Genomic DNA, 19296 nt, shown 5'->3' on the forward strand with positions numbered 1-19296 from the left:
GTCACAGCCACAAACTCTGTTCCCTTGCCACCAATTCCATCCTCCTCCCTGGCCACTGTCTCTGGCTGAACCAGACTGTTCGCAACCTTGGCGTTCTATTTGACCCTGAGCTGAGCTTGCGACCCCATATACTCTCCATCACAAAGACCGCCTACTTCCACCTTCGTAATATGGCCCATCTCTGCACCTGCCTCAACCCATCTTCTGCTGAAACCCTCATCCATGCTTTTGTTACCTCCAGAGTTGACTATTCCAATGCTCTCCTGGCTGGCCTCCCATCTTGCACCCTCTATAAACTTAATCCAAAGTTTAAGTTTGCTCATCCAATGCTCATCCAAAACTCTGCTGCCCATATCCTAACTCACACCAAGTCCCATTCACCCATAAGCCCTGTGCTCACTGACCTGCATCGGCGTGCGGTCCGCCAGCGCCTCGAATTTAAAATTCTCATCCTTGTGTTCTTTGGCTCGGTGTTAATTTTTATCTGATTGCGCTCCTGTGAAGCGCATTGGGACGTTTTACTCTGTTAAAGGCGCTATATAAATGCAAGTTGCTGTTATTCTAATTAGGTACATTATTGTCTTGCTGTAAATATGATGATTGCAATTTGGTTCAGTTCAGAGGTGGGTTTGTTCGGCTCAGATTCATAGGCTTTCATTTATTTCATTTGTTTTTAGTGCATATCTCTTACAGATATATTAAATGGAGTCTGACGTGTTATTGACTGAACATAAGGCAAAGCTAGCCGTAAAGAGAGATGGGTTAAAGACACGTGGAAGTGTTTTGTTGAAATCTAATGAAAGATTTATGGTGGTGAATGTCTTACTATTGATGTATTCCACTAAAACAACACAGGATGAATCACGTTAACTCAATGGTTTTCACAATCCTTCAGGTCTCCAGGTGCAACTCAGTTTTATATGTTGATTTGACGCAGAATCTTTTCTTCTGCTCAGTAACTGACACTTAATTATTCAGCATTTTGTGTAACTGAATACAAAGTTTCTGAAAAAGTAATAACCTATATCGTGTTACTGTTTCCATAAAATGACAAAATGGTTCCTAATATTTGCTGATTTTATTAAAGCAAAATTGTACTCCTTTTTAAATTTCCTTTATAAAGAGATAAATGAATGAACAACTAAATCTAATCTCATTTGATTAACACTTATACTGGGGTTGATGAGGAGTGTTGCTAAATTCAAACTTGTTTTAAATAAACTAACGTGTTTATGTGGCTCATAATCTAGGCTGACAAGGGGCGAATGCTGCAGTGTCGATGGTGCCGTTTTTCAGGTGAGACATTAAACTGAGGTCCTATCTGGCCTCTCATTTGGTCGGAAAAGTTCCCATTGCACAATTCAAAGAACAGAGAGCCCTCCCGTGTCCTGGCCAACATTTATCCCCCAACCAACACCATCAAAAACAGACTATCTGGTCATTTGTCTCACTGCTATTTGTGGGACCTTGCTGTGTGCAAATTGGCTGCTGCATTTCCTCCATTACAACAGTGACTACACTTGAAAAATACTTCATTGGCTGTGAAGCACTTTGGACGTTCTGAGGTCATGAAAGGCACTATATAAATACAAGGTTTTTTTTCTTCCATACAATTTCAAGAAATCAAGAGAGAAAAACAAAATAAGGAAATGTATGAAACTGATATTTTACTGTGCAGAAAAGTATCCCATTTATTCACAACGGTGCATACGATAATTTTGGAAATGGGAATTAACTCCTGGATCAGAGGATGTTGGTATCTTGTGGGGAGTTTGCCGCCTCTCCCTCTAGTAATGCCACTGAAGGGGGAAATTTCTATTAAACGTAACTTTTCTGTTTTAAGAGACCTGCTACACTCGCACATGCTCAGAACGGATCTTCATTGGGCCTAATGGTAGGCCGGGGGCCGGCTGACAATACCAACACTGGAGAGAGACACGCAGAGGCCATTGTGGTCACTCTTCCAGGACCCGATTTATTAGATAAAAAGGCCTTTTGTCAAAACTGCAAGCTGTTTTACTCTGCTTGCAATCTGCTTGTGTCAATGTCAAGAGATTGTTCCCATTAATAATATATCTTCAGTGAATTCTGGTGGCATCTGTACCATGTTTGTTCCTGCAGTTGATTCCGTGCTATACCGGATATTTCATTGCATTAATACTTTTTTCTCATTATTCAGTGAATGTTGTGAATTCAGCCTCCAGCAAATAAGCCGTCTGTTAACTGTCAGAATGTGGGCCTGATCCAGTGTCTTTTTCCTTATCAATTTAACAGGATTTTGATGAGGAGGTAGATCTCGACTCGTGTACTGAAAACAGGATAGCAGAAAATGCGATATGCTAATTAACTGTAAAATCATAATCCAGCTCCATCATCACAATCCTTAAATTTAAAGAAAATCCCTCCAAAAGCATGTGTGTGTGGAGATAAAAAGGGTAGCATGCTTTGTTTTGATTACTGTCATGTTCTTATTTGAACCAGTTTTAGGGATCATTATAATCAAAGACTAACTGACGAAGGAATAACATTATTAAGACTTAAAACAACTTAGCATTCAACCACTAAGCTTCTGCTCTCCAACTGTCAAAACCAGTCATCTTGAGGCCTCTGCAGGAGATTGACAAGTCATATTAGTGCCAAATTAACTATTTTTTTTGCTTTGGGGCTATGCCCATAAGGAATTGGGTTGAAACTGGCAAAACACATATTAACACAGCCAGTAGAGAGAGGAGACTTTCATCCTATTAGTCTCGACTGGTTTTGAACGGGTGAGAAGCTAGTTTGCTAAATCTAGCTGATTTATTTCATTTATCAGTTCATTTATTTTCTTTTTTTGAGACATACAATTTTTCACTGACACTGAGCTATAGTCCTGGTTGTTAAAATGATTTTTAGTTTAACAGTTATGTTTTCCTAATAGCATGTAGCAACAGCAACTTGCATTTATATAGCACCATTAACTTCCAAAAATATCCCAAGGCGCTTGAAGTATAATCGTTAAAAAATTGTTCCAAGCCAAAGAAGAAGATATTAGGAGGGACGATGAAAAGCTTGGTCAAAGAAGTCAGTTTTAATGAGGGTCTGAAGGGAGAAGAGTGAGGTGGAGAGGCAGAGAGGTTTACAGAAGGAACTCCAGACTGTAGGGCCTAGATGGCCGAAGGCAAAGACGCCAATGGTGGGACTAAGGAAGTGGGGGATGCACAAGAGGCCAGAGTCAGAGGAACGCAGAGTTCTTGGAAGGTTGTAGAGCTGGAGGATGTTACAGAAAAAGGGAGGGGCGAGGCCACAAAGATCATTTTAAATTTGAAGCATTGGGGGACCGGAAGCCAATGTAGGTCAGCGAACACAGGGGTGATGGTGGGTAAGCGAGACTTGGTGCGGGATAGGATACGGGCAGATGTGGATGAGCTTATGCTTATGGAGGGTGGAAGGTGGCAGACCGGAATAGTCAAGTCTGGAGGTGACAAAGGCATGAATGAAGGTTTCAGTGGCAGTTGGGCTGAAGCAGTGGTGGAAGTGGGCAATGTTATGAAGGTGGAAGTAGGCAGTCTTGGTGATGGAGAGGATGTGGAGTCGGAAGCTCAGCTCAGGGTCAAATAGGACATCAAGGTTGCAAACAGTCTGGTTCAACCTGAGACAGTAGCCAGGGAGCGGGGTGGAATTGATGGTGTGGTAGAGTTTTTAGCGGGTATCGAAAACAATGGCTTTGGTCTTCCCAATGTTTAACTGGGGGAAATTGGGGCTCACAGAACTGTAGGTCAGACAAGCAGTCCGATAACACAGAGGCAGTGGAGGGGTTGAGAGAAATGGTGGAGAGGTAGAACTGGATGTACTTGCGGAACATGACTGGATGTCTTCAGATGATGTTGCTGAGGGGCAGCATGTGGATGAGGTGGATGAGGGGGTCAAAACAGACCCTTGGGGAACTCTGGAGATAGCAGTGCAGGTGCAGATGCGGGAAGAGAAGCCATTACTGGAGATACTCTGGCTATGATTGGACAGGTAAGAGTGGAAACAAGTGAGGGCAGTCTCACTGATCTGAACAACGGAGAAGAGCAATTGGTGGAGAATGATGTAGTTGACCGTGTCAAAGGCTGCAGAGGGGTCGAGATGGACGAGGTCAGTTAGTGCAGTACGGTTACAATCACAGAGGATTTCATTTATGTCTTTGAATTGGGCCGTTTCAGTGCTGTGGCAGGGGCAGAACCTGATTGGAGAGAATCAAACATGAAGTTGCGGGAAAGATAGGCATGGATTTGGAAGGCGACAACACCTTCAAGAGCTTTGGAGATGGGTAGTTTACAAGGAGAGAGGAGTCAAGGGTGAGTTTTTTTGAGGAAGATGGTGATGACAATGGTTTAGAAAGAGAGAGGACCAGTACCTGAGGAGAGAGATCTAATATTAGCTTTCATGGCGACAATGATCGGAAGTTGGGTGGTAGGCAATTTAATGGGAATGGGGTCAAGGCAGCAGGAGGTGGGTCTTGAGGACAAGATGAGCTCGTAGAGGGCTTGGGATATATAGGAGAGAAACTAGAGAAAGATGCAGCTTCGGGGCTAGGGCAGGGGAGCTTGGTGGGTAAGGGGAAGGGGGTACAGCAGAGGTAGCTGAATGGATGATCTCAATCTTAGTGACAGAAAAGCCCATGAGTTCCTCACACTTCTTGGAGGTGAGGATGAAGGGGCAGGGAAATGGGTTTAAGATTGCACAAGTACAAACTTGGAAAAGTTCTTGTTTAAGATTTAATGTAGAAGAACAGGATCTGTAACGAGGAACAGAGAAAGCAGGTTGGTGAATTGAGTCCTCCAATCAACCAGTTTATCTCCAATAAGTATATTATTGAATTATTTGTTCATCATGCAAACAAGTTACTTCTTTCTTGAATAAACTATCAGGATGTAATTATGTGTTAAAAATAGTGCAGCTTTAACTTCTAATTGGGACAGTAGCACCTGGTCCCATTATGTTCCGATTGTCTCAAAGATTAATTCAGAATTTTTTTTTATTGAGTTCTCAAGAGTATACACTCACTATTTTCTGAAGCCATTGTACATTTTGGCCTGTGGGAGGTATTCACTGATGCTCTTCAGGCCTACACTATGTAGTTGACTCTTAGCCTTTAGAACTGGCCTGGCAAGCCACACAGTTGTTCCACCAATTGCTAGAAGGTCCACCAGAATCTTCTCCGGGCAACAGTTGTACAAATAATCCATAGAAAACCCACCACCACCTTCTCAAGACAACTAGGGATGGGCAATAAATGCAGCCTAGACAGCATTACCCACATGCTGAGAATAAATAGTAAAAATGTTAGGTTTTTTGGTATAGTTATGTTTGAACTCATCCAAACGCTGCAGCCCATGTCCTCACCTACACAAAGTCCCATATTCCCATCACTGCAGTCTTTTCCAAATGACTCTCTATGCCTCAGCAAACTGACTTCAAAATACTCTTGCTTACTTTCAAATCCCTCTGTGCCCTTGCCTCATCCCATGCACCCTCTGATCTTGCAGCATAGGGCCATGCATCTACTATACTCATGCCCTATGCAACTTCTGGCCTAGTGCCTTCTGGACTTACAAGGCCCCTTCCTGCTTTCCAAATCCTCCTCAAAAACCTTTTCTTTGGCCGCACCTTTGGTCTCCCTCCTAATCCTCTTCATTTTTCTCTCCTGCTTAGTATTCACTGTTTGAAAATCCTTTGAGACATCCTTCTGCACATGAGGAGCACAAGTTGTTGTTTGTGCTGGGAGCAATGCAGGTTTAAGTGTTACATAGAATTACATAGAATTTACAGCACAGGAACAGGCCATTCGGCCCAACAGGTCTATGCTGGGGTTTATGCTCCACACGAGCCTCTTCCCACCCTACCTCATCTAACTCTATCAACATATCTTTCAGGCAGTTTGTTTGTTGTCAGTCTCCTGGGATCAGAGAATGGGTAGGGGGTCCTCCCTATGGGTTGGTTGTGGCTGTCATCCTTCGCTGTGTTTGGCTGGGTCACCGTGATGAGGGGGCAGTGGGGGTTACGCTGAATGGGCCACCAAAAACAAAAAAAATTAAAAGCAAGAAAAGAAGAAAAGAAACATAAAAGTAAAATCCGGAATTGTCCTGTTTATTTGCAAAGTTAAGATTCCGGATAAAATGTATTTTATCCAAGCCCAGAATTCCAAGGCCTTCACTATTGTACACAGTTCTTAATCCAAGCATAACATTAAAATTGAAAATTCAGATCTAAATACAAAATGTTCCCCAGTTATCCAATTTAATTAAATACAGTCAATCCTGTGTTAAACTGTACTCAGTAAGTCCAGTACATTTCAGAAATCTGCTCACTTTTTACAAATAAATATCTTTATATAAAATCTATTGTAAATTGACAATGAATAACTAAATGGGCTGTGGTATTAAAAATTTGCATATTGGCTATTTTTAACTATTTCATGGAAATCCTGTTTTATGTATGTGTCATTTTGGCTAATTAGTTAAATATTAGGATTCGGCTGAATCTAGAACACCATGCCAGCTTGGACACTGTATGCAGTATGGGGTGTTAATTATCAAGGAAGAACTCATTTACGCAAGATCATACAGAATGCAAAAAGGACATTCAGTCTTTTGAGCCTATTCCTTACAACAGACTGGGAAATTCAAGGACTTAAAAGTGTCCATGCTGTTTTAGCACCTCTCATTAAGGCACTCCTGTGTGTAACCAGGTTCCAATCCATATCACGTGGGTTAGTGTTTTTTGCCGGCTTAGGCCTTGATCACAGCCCAGCCTGTGGGCTTCCTGCAAAATTCAGCTACCTTGAATTGGCATTTATTTGCTTTCCTGCTGAATTGTGCGTGCTCTTGATCTTTTCTTTAGGTTTCTCGCTGCTGTAATGTCCGGGGATGTCTGTCCGCCACCGTGATGTGGTACATTCTTTCCATGGGTACAACAAAATCTGGCCGGCACTCCTTGAGCTGCAGTATTAGTATTCTTGGATTGTTTTTTAGGATAGCTGTTTTTATTGCTGTTTGGCTTCAGCCTGCTATTTTCCTTAATTTTTGCTTTTTTTCTGCCTCAATTTTTACCGCTTGCCAATGTAGATGGGTAGTGCAGCAAGTTCTGTTTTATTAAATGTAGGTTGAGGCCAAGGGGCAAGTCAGAGGATGATTAAAGTTACAGTGGTCCTGAACTTTTAAGCCTCAGGATTTTTCCATGCCCATTGGGAGGATTGCCTGGTGTCCATCAGTTGGTTGTGCACCATAGAATACCAGAGGCGACTGATGTCTTTTGGAAATTCCTATTCAATTTTTTATGAACTGACAGGCAGAGCAAGAAAGGATGAAAGGATGACAGCCTTTTTTTAGGATTTCTGGCTTGTCCAGGGCTTAAGCTATTACAGGCACCTATGCCTTCATGTACCTTTAGAAAATGCAATGCCTACATTAATAGAGAGGGGCACCATTCGTTCAATGTTCAAGTTATCTGAGACCACCACCTCTGGGACATGCAGATGTACAGCCATGAGAAGCAAGAACAACTAGTTTATTTTGTGGCAATCATGAATGCTTCAACTTTCCATAGGGAAGGAAGATTGGAGGAGCTGGGATGCATAGGTTATGCATTGCAACTGTGGCCAATGACCGTTCTACGTCATCCCCCATACATCAACAGAGAATGCTTAAACAAGGCAATGATCAAATGGGGAGGTTTACTGAGCAGAGCTTTGGCCTGCTAAAGCAAAATTTCCACTGTTTGCACCACTCTGCTAGTTTCAGGGAGAGTAGGAAGAATGGCTATGTTGTGCAAAACATTGTAATGAATGGAACAATCCACCTGGAAGTTTCAGATTCATAGCTAGAAACTATGTAGAAGGAGGAGGAGTAGAACAAGGGTGCTGAGGGAGCTCCAGCAGGAAAGCATCCCATGTCTGCAGTGAGAATGTTTTGACAGGCACTCATCAACAATAACTTCAGTTGAGGCTGACAGGGCAACCATCAGTGAGCTGTTAAAATTGAATTTCTATTTGCTTTTCCTTGTTTGGCCTTCCATTACAGATGACCTTCTGTTGTCACCCCTTACTAATCACACTTGTAGCTGAGTAATATTCTGCACTTTTCCTGATATACAACTGGGCTCAATTGGAAACACCCTCACCTCTGAATCCCAGTATGTAATAGTAACCTAGGCTCCCTTGACCCCATTCCCACTAAACTGACGGCCAACCTCCCATCCTCCATAAAGTTCAGCTCATCCAAAACTCTGCTGGCTGCATCCTGTCCCGTTTGCCTATCATCCCTATTCTCGCTGACCTAAATTGGCTCCCGGTCCCCCAATGCCTCCAATTTAAAATTATTTTCCTTTTTATTTAAATCTCTTCATAGCCTTGTCCTTCCCTATCTCTGTAACCCACTGAGATCCCTGTGTTCCTCTGACTCTGACCTCTTGTGCATGCACCCTCTTCTAACCCCACCATTGGCAACCATGCCTTCATCCGTCTTGGCCCTACGCTCTGGATTTCCCTCACTAACCCTCCCCGCATCTACACTTCTCTCGATTCCTTGAAGACCCTCCTTAAAACTTACCTCTTTGACTAAGCTTTCAGTCACCCTTCCAATCTCCTTGCCTGACTGATTACGCTTCTATAAAGCGCCTTAGGATATTTTTCTACGTTAAAGGTGCTACACAAATGCACATTGTTGTTGTCATTCTAACATTACCAGCTAAAATTCAACGATAACCAATTCAATTTTACATTGACCTTTTCAAGGCACCAGTGCCACAGCCAACACCATGTCCCATAGGATTAACCACAGGATTAAACCGATATTTATGTGGCTGCATTTGTTTTTAAAGAAGGAAATGGACATATCAATCTGGAAAGGTGTAAAAACAACTTGGAAAAAATAGCAACATCCATTAAAGTCAATGGGGCCAGGCCACACTTATGTCACGTGAAGCGCTGAGGAGTGGAGTGAAATACCTTCAAAAAATTACATTCTGTACCTGAAATTGGTTGCCTTTGTTTTTTTAAAGCAGGGCGGAGAAAGATTTGGACCAGAAAGTAAACTATACCCTCACACTTTCTTTCTCCTTCATGATACTACAATTAGGCTGAGTTTGACAGAGGATATTTTCGCATATGAATTTCCCTGGCACCCACTAACAGTGTGCAGAGTGCAGCGCAGACCCGCAGCCATTTCGAGGCCTGCGCCTCATTTAAATTGAACCGGCAAGCTGCGGGCGCCAAACAGGCATCCTGATGCAGCTTGCCAGACTTAGGCTGGTGCAATATCGGGCAGCCCAATATTGCCATCTGGCCGGCAGCAAGGTAAGTCCCAGGGGTGCGTGATCATGGAAGTGAGGGAAAGGCCAGAGCTTCAGCGGCCTAGATTATTTTTATGGAACCCGGAGGAGCACTCTTCAGGGTCTCTTTGGCTCGAAAGACAGTGAAACTGGTCGGAGAGTGCATGCCGCATCCTCCGACCAGTCCTTTCCCAAAATGCCATTCAGGCTCCTGTGTGCGTCATAGGATGCTGATTTACATATTAAAAGAGGCCTACCAACTAAAACAGGCAGCATCATGCCCCTGTAAAAGTGACAGCGGGCCAATCATTGGCGTTACTGGGGCAGTAAGCCTACCAACCGCATTTTTAACCATTACTGCCACATTAATGCCAATTTTGATAAATTAAAATCAATCCCTTTGTGTCTAAAGAGCACCTCTCACTCCTGCAATGAGCTAATTGCATTCTTCGCACTTCCAATCATGTTTCTTTCTACGATGAAATGAAATCAAACTTGGGGCAGCTTGATATTATGAACTCATTCCCCTTGTGAACTGTTTATCATTCTTGCCCTTGGCACAAAGGGAGCTTTCATCGCCTTTCCTATTGCATAGATTAAAATGCATGTTCTCCTGCGGTAAAAGGAAACTTTATTTGAACAGTGTTCTGAAGGGTGAAGGAAAGAGAAATTCTCTTCTAATCAATAAATTTAACTGACTAATTTTGGTTCTGTTTCTTCAATACCTTCGATCAAAGGACAAGAATAGTAGATTGGCCATTGTTATAATACTAGAAACATTATCTGGGAATCACGGCCATGCATATATAGAAAGCATTCCTTTCCTCCCACTCTGTTCATGCACAGATGCAAAGGCTCAGCATAAATGTCATGCATTTGTAACAAATGAAATTAATTCCCGACCAGCCAATGAAGAAACTGATGCAAGGACAATAGAACGTCAAATTTCTAAGCAACATTCTTTAAATTTAACAACGGAGGCTAAAGTATCATTTAACTTCAACAGCCTGCCTTCCTGCATAATGATTTTGGGGAAGTGGGAGTTGGTTGCCATGGAAACAGAACCAATGTTAGGCGGTTTGAACTTTCCATCAGTGTGAGGGTGCACAGTTGGTAAAGGACTTGAATATTAATATCTTCCAGTCCGTAGATGTTCCATTACATTGTAGCATTATCAATAGCAGCCATAGGATTGATCCTGATGCATTGACAGCATTGAGGGTGTCCTTGTGCATGTTAATTATATTTGGACCATGTTTGTCGGAAACATGTTCACAAGAAAATCTGTTTTTTTCCCCATTTAAGAAGCCAGGGAGGCAAGCACATGTGATACAATTTGTCAGTTATATTAATGATGCTATTTCCTGGCTAGTGGACAATTAAAGGAGTTCCTTGCTCATGTAATCTCAATTGTAAACAATTTTACAACACCAAGTTATAGTCCAACAATTTTATTTTTAATCCCACAAGCTTTCGGGGGCTTTCCCCTTCCTCAGGCGGTGTGGAAATGACATTTTCGAATCCTTCGCATTTTAAGATCACAAAACAATGCCTGGTGATTACTGCCCGTTGCCAAGGCAATCACAGTGAGCAGACAGAAAGGTGTCACCTAAAAAGGCCACCGAATATACAAACCCCCAAAAAAAAGAGAGAGAGAGAGATAAGGAAGACAGTCAATGAAACGTTATATTAAAAACAGATAACATTTGTTCGCTGGTGGGGTTACGTGTAGTGTGACATGAACCCAAGATCCCGGTTGAGGCCGTCCTCATGGGTGCGGAACTTGGCTATCAATTTCTGCTCGACGATTTTGCGTTGTCGTGTGTCTCGAAGGCCGCCTTGGAGTATGCTTACCCGAAGGTCGGTGGCTGAATGTCCATGACTGCTGAAGTGTTCCCCGACAGGGAGAGAACCCTCCTGTTTGGCGATTGTTGCGCGGTGTCCGTTCATCCGTTGTCGCAGCGTCTGCATGGTCTCGCCAATGTACCATGCTCTGGGGCATCCTTTCCTGCAACGTATGAGGTAGACAACGTTGGCCGAGTCACAGGAGTATGAACCGTGCACCTGGTGGGTGGTGTCCTCTCGTGTGATGGTGGTATCTGTGTCGATGATCTGGCATGTCTTGCAGAGGTTACCGTGGCAGGGTTGTGTGGTGTCGTGGACGCTGTTCTCCTGAAGGCTGGGTAATTTGCTGCGAACGATGGTTTGTTTGAGGTTGGGTGGCTGTTTAAAGGCGAGTAGTGGAGGTGTGGGGATGGCCATAGCGAGGTGTTCGTCATCATTGATGACATGTTGAAGGCTGCGGAGAACATGGCGTAGTTTCTCCGCTCCGGGGAAGTACTGGACGACGAAGGGTACTCTGTTGGTTGCGTCCCGTGTTAGTCTTCTGAGGAGGTCTACGCGATTTTTCGCTGTGGCCCGTCGGAACTGTCGATCGATGAGTCGAGCATCATATCCCGTTCTTACTAGGGCGTCTTTCAGCGTCTGTAGGTGTCCATCGCGTTCCTCCTCGTCTGAGCAGACCCTGTGTATTCGCAGGGCCTGTCCATAGGGGATGGCCTCTTTGACGTGGTTAGGGTGGAAGCTGGAAAAGTGGAGCATTGTGAGATTGTCCGTGGGCTTGCGGTAGAGTGAGGTGCTGAGGTGCCCGTCTTTGATGGAGATTCGTGTGTCCAAGAAAGAAACTGATTCTGAGGAGTAGTCCATGGTGAGCTTGATGGTGGGATGGAACTTGTTGATGTTGTCGTGTAGTCTCTTTAGTGATTCCTCACTGTGGGTCCATAGAAAGAAAATGTCGTCGATGTATCTGGTGTATAGTGTTGGTTGGAGGTCCTGTGCAGTGAAGAAGTCCTGCTCGAACTTGTGCATGAAAATGTTGGCGTATTGGGGTGGATATTGGTCCCCATGGCTGTTCCGTGTGTTTGGGTAAAGAACTGGTTATTGAAGGTGAAGACATTGTGATCCAGGATGAAGCGGATGAGTTGTAGGATGGCGTCTGGAGATTGGCTGTTGTTGGTGTTGAGTATTGATGCTGTCGCAGCGATGCCGTCATCGTGGGGGATACTGGTGTAGAGTGCCGAGACGTCCATCGTGGTGAGAAGTGTTCCTGGTTCAACAGGTCCGTGGGTACTGAGTTTTTGTAGAAAGTCTGTAGTGTCGCGACAGAAGCTGGGGGTTCCCTGCACGATGGGTTTCAGGATGCCCTCGATGTATCCAGAGAGGTTCTCACACAGGGTTCCATTGCCTGATACGATAGGACGTCCGGGTGTGTTGGCTTTGTGTATCTTTGGGAGGCAGTAGGAGTCTCCCACGCGGGGAGTACGTGGGATGAGAGTGCGTAGGATGTTTTGAAGGTCTGGATCGAAGGTCTTGATCAGTTTGTTGAGCTGATGGGTGTGTTCTTTGGTCAGGTCTGCGGGTAACCGTCTGTAGTGTTCCTGGTTGTCCAGTTGTCGGTATGCTTCTTTGCAATAGTCCGTTCTGTTCTGTATGACGATGGCTCCTCCTTTGTCCGCTGGTTTGATGACGATGTTGCGGTTGGTCTTGAGAGCTTTGATGGCGTTGCGTTGTGCTCGGGTGACATTCTGGACTGTCTTCCGAGTGCGGCTGATGAATCTGGCATTGACGCATTTCCTGACAGCTTGAGCATACATGTCAAGCTGAGGGCAGCGACCCTCTGGAGGAGTCCAGTGAGACTCTTTCCTCCTCGGTTGCTGTACCGCGGATCCCTCTGTCTGCTGTTCCGGATCGTTGATTGTCTCATTGGGTTCGCTGCTGAAATTTTGTGGTTTGTGGTAGAATTCCCGGAGCCTCATTCTCCTGATGAATTCCTCTGTGCCTGCCGCGAGACTAGTGGGGTCCATTTTGGTAGTGGGGCAGAAATTGAGCCCTGGGCTGAGAACTTCGATTTAAAAGTTCTCAGCCGAGGGCTCAATTTCTGCCCCACTACCAAAATGGACCCCACTAGTCTCGCGGCAGGCACAGAGGAATTCATCAGGAGAATGAGGCTCCGGGAATTCTACCACAAACCACAAAATTTCAGCAGCGAACCCAATGAGACAATCAACGATCCGGAACAGCAGACAGAGGGATCCGCGGTACAGCAACCGAGGAGGAAAGAGTCTCACTGGACTCCTCCAGAGGGTCGCTGCCCTCAGCTTGACATGTATGCTCAAGCTGTCAGGAAATGCGTCAATGCCAGATTCATCAGCCGCACTCAGAAGACAGTCCAGAATGTCACCCGAGCACAACGCAACGCCATCAAAGCTCTCAAGACCAACCGCAACATCGTCATCAAACCAGCGGACAAAGGAGGAGCCATCGTCATACAGAACAGAACGGACTATTGCAAAGAAGCATACCGACAACTGGACAACCAGGAACACTACAGACGGTTACCCGCAGACCTGACCAAAGAACACACCCATCAGCTCAACAAACTGATCAAGACCTTCGATCCAGACCTTCAAAACATCCTACGCACTCTCATCCCACGTACTCCCCGCGTGGGAGACTCCTACTGCCTCCCAAAGATACACAAAGCCAACACACCTGGACGTCCTATCGTATCAGGCAATGGAACCCTGTGTGAGAACCTCTCTGGATACATCGAGGGCATCCTGAAACCCATCGTGCAGGGAACCCCCAGCTTCTGTCGCGACACTACAGACTTTCTACAAAAACTCAGTACCCACGGACCTGTTGAACCAGGAACACTTCTCACCACGATGGACGTCTCGGCACTCTACACCAGTATCCCCCACGATGACGGCATCGCTGCGACAGCATCAATACTCAACACCAACAACAGCCAATCTCCAGACGCCATCCTACAACTCATCCGCTTCATCCTGGATCACAATGTCTTCACCTTCAATAACCAGTTCTTTACCCAAACACACGGAACAGCCATGGGGACCAATATCCACCCCAATACGCCAACATTTTCATGCACAAGTTCGAGCAGGACTTCTTCACTGCACAGGACCTCCAACCAACACTATACACCAGATACATCGACGACATTTTCTTTCTATGGACCCACAGTGAGGAATCACTAAAGAGACTACACGACAACATCAACAAGTTCCATCCCACCATCAAGCTCACCATGGACTACTCCTCAGAATCAGTTTCTTTCTTGGACACACGAATCTCCATCAAAGACGGGCACCTCAGCACCTCACTCTACCGCAAGCCCACGGACAATCTCACAATGCTCCACTTTTCCAGCTTCCACCCTAACCACGTCAAAGAGGCCATCCCCTATGGACAGGCCCTGCGAATACACAGGGTCTGCTCAGACGAGGAGGAACGCGATGGACACCTACAGACGCTGAAAGACGCCCTAGTAAGAACGGGATATGATGCTCGACTCATCGATCGACAGTTCCGACGGGCCACAGCGAAAAATCGCGTAGACCTCCTCAGAAGACTAACACGGGACGCAACCAACAGAGTACCCTTCGTCGTCCAGTACTTCCCCGGAGCGGAGAAACTACGCCATGTTCTCCGCAGCCTTCAACATGTCATCAATGATGACGAACACCTCGCTATGGCCATCCCCACACCTCCACTACTCGCCTTTAAACAGCCACCCAACCTCAAACAAACCATCGTTCGCAGCAAATTACCCAGCCTTCAGGAGAACAGCGTCCACGACACCACACAACCCTGCCACGGTAACCTCTGCAAGACATGCCAGATCATCGACACAGATACCACCATCACACGAGAGGACACCACCCACCAGGTGCACGGATCATACTCCTGTGACTCGGCCAACGTTGTCTACCTCATACGTTGCAGGAAAGGATGCCCCAGAGCATGGTACATTGGCGAGACCATGCAGATGCTGCGACAACGGATGAACGGACACCGCGCAACAATCGCCAAACAGGAGGGTTCTCTCCCTGTCGGGGAACACTTCAGCAGTCATGGACATTCAGCCACCGACCTTCGGGTAAGCATACTCCAAGGCGGCCTTCGAGACACACGACAACGCAAAATCGTCGAGCAGAAATTGATAGCCAAGTTCCGCACCCATGAGGACGGCCTCAACCGGGATCTTGGGTTCATGTCACACTACATGTAACCCCACCAGCGAACAAATGTTATCTGTTTTTAATATAACGGGTCATTGACTGTCTTCCTTATCTCTCTCTCTCTTTTTTTTGGGGGTTTGTATATTCGGTGGCCTTTTTAGGTGACACCTTCTGTCTGCTCACTGTGATTGCCTTGGCAACGGGCAGTAATCACCAGGCATTGTTTTGTGATCTTAAAATGCGAAGGATTCGAAAATGTCATTTCCACACCGCCTGAGGAAGGGGAAAGCCCCCGAAAGCTTGTGGGATTAAAAATAAAATTGTTGGACTATAACTTGGTGTTGTAAAATTGTTTACAATTGTCAACCCCAGTCCATCACCGGCATCTCCACATCATGTAATCTCAGGGAAAGATACAGTCGGATTGAAGTTTAGTGTTTTACCAAAACAGCAGTAGTAATCAATAGATGTGATCTGGTTAATTACTGATAAGAACATCACTTCCACAGCTATTCAGCATTAATTCAATTCCAAGGTTTTTTTTTGCATTGTCATTAGGGATTATTATTCCAAATCGGCTACCTCTCCTTACTTTTAATACACCCCTACCCAGTCACGTAGCTTGTTCTTTGAACCTGTTACCAACACCTTTCATTTATTGTTTTGAAGGTATTTGAACTGAATAGGCTAATGCAATGCATACATTGACAACATTAGGATCTTGGGGGAAACAATGTAATGGGATCAGTATTAGGCAAAGTGTCTGAGAGGACATCGAATCACTGTCTCGTTTAAAGGGTAGTTCCAAGGCTGTAACTGAAATTAAGCATCCATATTAGAGAAAAGCTTTATTCCTCTTTAATGTGATGTCAGCCGACAACCTTCAGAGGTTTGATGATTGTGGGAGCCGCCTCGAGGGGATGTTTTCCACTTTTGGAAACAGGAGCAATCAACTCCCCATTCTTTTTTATTTTAACAGCTGTGATGAGTTCCTTCAGTATCATTTTGTTACCTTCAGCACCAGAAATCTGGCCAATTAGGATTCAACCTCATAATGCATGTCTAGCACTTTTCAGTTGTATAACCAGCCACTTAGCTCGTCATGTAACGGTTGGGGCTGTTAAATAGCTGTGAAGAGCAGGCAACCGTAGGAAATTGAGTAGAGCAGAGAGTTTGTTAAGCTGGATTTTTATTTAAATACCTTTTGGTAGATCTACATCTCAACAATCAACAATTAATAGAGTGACACAGCGAATTCTTCTCCTTACAGTATCAGTGTTATAAGCTGTACCTACCTTATGCTACCATTATCCATTTCCTAATTGCATATTAACTCTAAGAAGAATCATTTTAGGATGCACATTTGTCTTGATGATAATGGAGTGTCCAACTATAGTTATAACTATTAACTTTCTGGATTTAGTAAATTTGGCAATTTATGCGCTATCATCAGAAAATAACCATGCAATTTACCGGGGGCAATTTTAACCCCTACCCATCCGGCAGGCAGTTAAAAATGAACAGTTTACTTAACCCGCTCAGATCCCTACCAATTCCAATTTTAACCTGCAGGGTTTTGCAGGTGATGGGAGCTTCATATATTTAACAATATCAAGGTAGAAGGAAGAGCTTTCATACCAAACTTAATTACATATAAAATGACTATGTTTAAAAGGTTTAAAAATATGTATGATGGTGTAAATTGAAGCCAAGAGCTTAGAACTTCTGATCAGCGAACTTCAAGTAGAAATGCTTAATCCACTAATATTACATTCTTGTGTGCAACATATTTGGTCTGGCATTAACTAATTTAAAATTAACAAGTTAGCACCTGTGTAAAAATAGCGCAGACAGGAATGTAGTAAAAGCATTAGCACTAAACATTTATAAATGACGTTCGCTGATCAGAATTTCTACTCTAAGTTACATGATGTTTTATTTACTTGTCGCTATTTATGTACTGTTGGTGCTTTTTGGTCTGGACCAGGCATTGTGTTCATTCAACTCATGCATGATACAATTCACGTCTCACTCGAGGCTGACCGCAGCTCATTTTGATATTTTTTTGCTAATGAATTATCAGTTCAGCCCACTTGTGGGATATAAATTGCATCCTATGGCTTTCCATTACATGTTAGGTTTTATCACATGCAAGTAACAAGTGCAAGATGTGGTTTGTTTAGCTCAGCTGTGACCAGCTCCCACTGTTAGTGCTGTTCCTGCCACTGCTGCTGTTCTTGCATTTTCTTAAGTGTCAGGTCCTGTGGTGGTGTTGTTGCTGCCACTGGTGCTTCTGCTATGTTATTCTTCTCTCATGGAAACATAGTAATTACAGCACAGAAAGAGGCCTTCCTGCCCGTCAGCCAGTTCTGGAACTAGAAGTATCTACTGCACTCTCCTTTCCCCATGTCCTTTTCTATTCCTCCTTTTCAAATAATTATCCAATTCTATATTTTAAATGATGTTATAGTCTTTGCCTCAATAGCCAATTGTGGTAAAGCTTTCCATATCTGAATAACCCTCTATATGATAAAAAAAATCTTTTAAATTCCCACTTCATTCTTCCGGTGATAATGAAGTTTTACAGTTTGTGTTACTAATTCAGCAATCTTTCACTAGTTACCTGTCAATATCTTTCATAATTTGGAAATCTTTTGGATCTACCTCCCCTTAACCTTCAAAGTTTCAGTTGGGGGTAGGGGGAGGCCTTAATTCATATGCCAGTTGCTTCTGTTCTGTTTTTTTTTCTCTCAGATATTTCTTATTGGCATCTATTTGCTTAATCATTACTATTTATTATTGTTCCTTTGAGTGGTTAAATATTTCCACCACAGTGGGCTGGTTCCAGCAGCATCAGCATGAATCGTCCCCTCCCCCACCATCTGTTCTCAATAATGATGTCATCAGAAACCAAGACTATTTCATGATGCCGCTATGTGTGTCACTGTGAATCATAGAATCATAGAAAATTTACGGCACAGAAGGAGGCCATTCGGCCCATCGTATCTGCGCTGGCCGAAAATGAGCCAGCCAGCCTAATCCCACTTTCCAGCACTTGGTCCGTAGCCTTGTAGGTCACGGCACTTCAGGTGCACATCCAGGTACTTTTTAAATGAGTTGAGGGTTTCTGCATCTACCCCACTTTTAGGCAGTGAGTTCCAGACCCCCACCACCGTCTGGGTGAAAAATGTTTTCCTCAGCTCCCCTCTAATCCTTCTACCAATCACTTTAAATCTATGCCCCTGGTTATTGACCTCTGCTAAGGGAAACAGGTCCTTCCTATCCACTCTATCTATGCAGCTCATAATTTTGTACACCTCAATTAAATCACCCCTCAGCCTCCTCTGTTCCAAAGAGAACAACCCCAGCCTATCCAATCTTTCCTCATAGCTAAAATTCTTCAGTCCTGGCAACATCCTCGTAAATCTCCTCTGCACCCTCTCTAGTGCAATCACATCTTTCCTGTAATGTGGTGACCAGAACTGTACACAGTAGTCAAGCTATGGCCTAACCTGTGTTTTAAACAATTGTAAACAATTTTACAACACCAAGTTATAGTCCAGCAATTTTATTTTAAATTCACAAGCTTTCGGAGATTTTCTCCTTCCTCAGGCAAATGTTTCAAGATCTCCTTGAAGCCTACGCATTTATACATATTGAACAATAATACATGGTGTTTACAGACTGCCCCTGCAACTGCCCGTTGCCAAGGCAATCACCGTGTTCAGACAGAGAGGTGTTACCTGCAGAACCTCCGAATACACATTCAACAAAAAAACAAACAGGGAAAAAAAACAGAGAAAAAAAAACACAGAGAGAGGCAGAAACATCCGGAAGGCAGAGAGAGCCAGCAAATGACCCATTATATTAAAAACAGATAACATTTGTTCGCTGGTGGGGTAACGTGTAGCGTGACATGAACCCAAGATCCCGGTTGAGGCCGTCCTCATGGGTGCGG

Source organism: Heptranchias perlo, chromosome 13 (assembly GCF_035084215.1).
Source record: "Heptranchias perlo isolate sHepPer1 chromosome 13, sHepPer1.hap1, whole genome shotgun sequence".
Lineage (NCBI taxonomy): Eukaryota > Metazoa > Chordata > Chondrichthyes > Hexanchiformes > Hexanchidae > Heptranchias > Heptranchias perlo.